Raw genomic sequence first — 2,570 nt, forward strand, 5'->3', positions numbered from 1 at the left:
ATGCTGGTTGCATTTTTCGTAGAAACTACTTACTATCTGCGTTTAATGTTTTTATTAATTATTTACCTCATTTATGTTTTTTATAGTAGAAATATATTTGAATAAACTTAAGCAAGCGTCATAATAAAAGAGTCATCTCAAGATATTTTGCTTAATATGTAAGTCACATGTAAGTACTTACCTACTGCAAATTTCATAAAAAGGTAACGGTAAATTTTACCTGATGTTTGTATAATAAACAAGGTAATTTACACCGTAATGGGAATAATCTTAAAATGGTTTTATATATTCGTATACCTGTGATATTTATTCACCAAACTTGGAATGCTGCTTTGGATAAAAATATTTATTGAAACGGATTAAACTAATGATTTTAATCCTTTATGCAAATTCAAAGCAATGGTTACCTATCCCATATTTCTGGGATGCTCCTATGCTACATCTTCTGTTTTGTTTAACCCAAAAAATGCCTTAATTTTTTTAGAATTATATGTTGTCTTCAGGGGTAGTAATGGTGGGTTCACTATTATTACCCCCGAAGGCAACATGTTTGCGAACTGGTTAGTTCGCTCCACTCAAATGTAGATATCGTTTACGAATGCCACCAAATCTTACTAGTTTTACGATACTTCGTTCACTGTTCAGGCTGTTAAGCTGAGGAACGCTTTACCTGAAACAATAAAAAAGGCAAAGTAGTTAAATAAGTTTGTATATATTCTACTATTACTTACATATTTTTATGACTTTAATTATTCCTACATATACTATTGTGAATAAACTCATCAATTTTATATTTATACATAAGCCCATACATATTTTATTTAATCTTACATATTATATATATTTATGCTCTACTCAGTAGGGTTGAGCAGTAGTAGTAAATCTCCTCTAACTGTTATTTCTCTCGGTACGTCTGGTTGTCTGGAAGAAATCGGCATTTAGCGATAAGGCGGCCATTTGTTTTTACTTATATTTAGCTTCATATTCAGTAAAATTATAGAGCATTAAAGTATTTAAAAATAGAAGTACCTCGTTCCAAGCATTAAAAGTACAAAAAATAAGAAGAAAAATAATATGGCTTTGTTTTTTTACTAATGCTTTAAATGACTCAAAAGGAAACTTATTGGAATATATATAGTTCATTGCTTTGAGTTCAAAGTTTTGGATATTTCTTACTTCTTAAGGTCAAATCATTTCATTATACGACTCAAACATTTTATGATAATTATACAAAAAGAATTTAATGGCAAATGCCTTTTTATTATCTACTTAGTTCTCATTTTTGTTTAACTTTATTTATCTTAAAACTACAAATTTAATTAAAAGGTTACCTACAAAAAGAAATATATAGGTACCACCATGGACGTATAAAAAAAGACGGACGGAGTATCGCCTAAACATTGAGTGAAGCCTAGTAATGGCGGCGACACATCTATGTGTGTGTGCCATGTTGCCATGGCAACACTATTGCAACAGCTGTCCTGATGACAATGGCGGCTGTATTTTTTTCTATAAATTTTGCCGTAATAATTTTGTCATTAAAACATAAAAGAAATAACTTGCTTCCCTGTGGAATGTAATCCCTTGTGTTTTGTTATTTAAAATTGTACTGTTGCGACACCATTTAACCACGCAAGACGGCATTTTAAATATTTTTTGTGAAACAGTGACGCAGTTAATCAGTCGGTAGTTCACGACGTAATGGCGGCCGACTAGCTTACTATGGTGAGAGTGTGTGCGTGTTCATTGTCTTTACACGATCGCTAGCTTACTACGGTGGCTTCACGTTGTTTGTTCGTAATACGGCGTCCGTCTTTTTTTATACGTCCATGGGTACCACAATATACAACGACAATATCTTAAGCTCAGCTATTTTATATAGAGCCAGAGCCTGGTCACTTCATTTTTCTATTTATACAATAATTTTATTAATTTGTTGTGTAAAATTCTGTGTTAAACTGATAGATAAGTAATTTTTTTATATTTGCATGCGAAACATGATGGACTATTACATTTTTTGACATCTTGCTGTAGCATGTTTTTGCAAATAAATATTATTTATTTTATACTAAAAAATTTACCCGCGTTGCCATAAATATATAAAACCGCCTTTGGTCGTTTTTTATATTATTACGGATATTGTAAATACTAGAATGACATGACTTGGTCCTGCAGGGAAAACCGTAAAACTAAAATACGCAACGGGAAAAAGGTGTATCGATAATCTGCTTTTCATAAAACATCTAGACCGTTTTTTTATCTTTAACAATTCATAAGACAAAATTAGCATAAGTTAGATAATTTACAACACTTGTATAGAAAGGATAAATATTACAAAATAATAGGAATTATGAAGGAAAAAAATGTAGAGCGTGATGAAAATACTATAATAATTATTAAACATCAATTAAACTATAATATAGATTATAAAATACAAGAGGAACAACTAGTAGGTATCAATGTTTAATATTTTATTTACACAAATATCTTATCCAACATTTAGATTGAACAGGTGTTCACATGTGCGATTTAAAAATACATAAAGTAAGGTTTTAATCCATAAAAAATTG

This window comes from Colias eurytheme, chromosome 16 (genome assembly GCF_061535395.1).
Source record: "Colias eurytheme isolate Ceu_HAF_F1 chromosome 16, ilColEury1 Martin Lab GWU primary, whole genome shotgun sequence".
In the NCBI taxonomy this organism is placed as follows: Eukaryota; Metazoa; Arthropoda; class Insecta; order Lepidoptera; family Pieridae; genus Colias; species Colias eurytheme.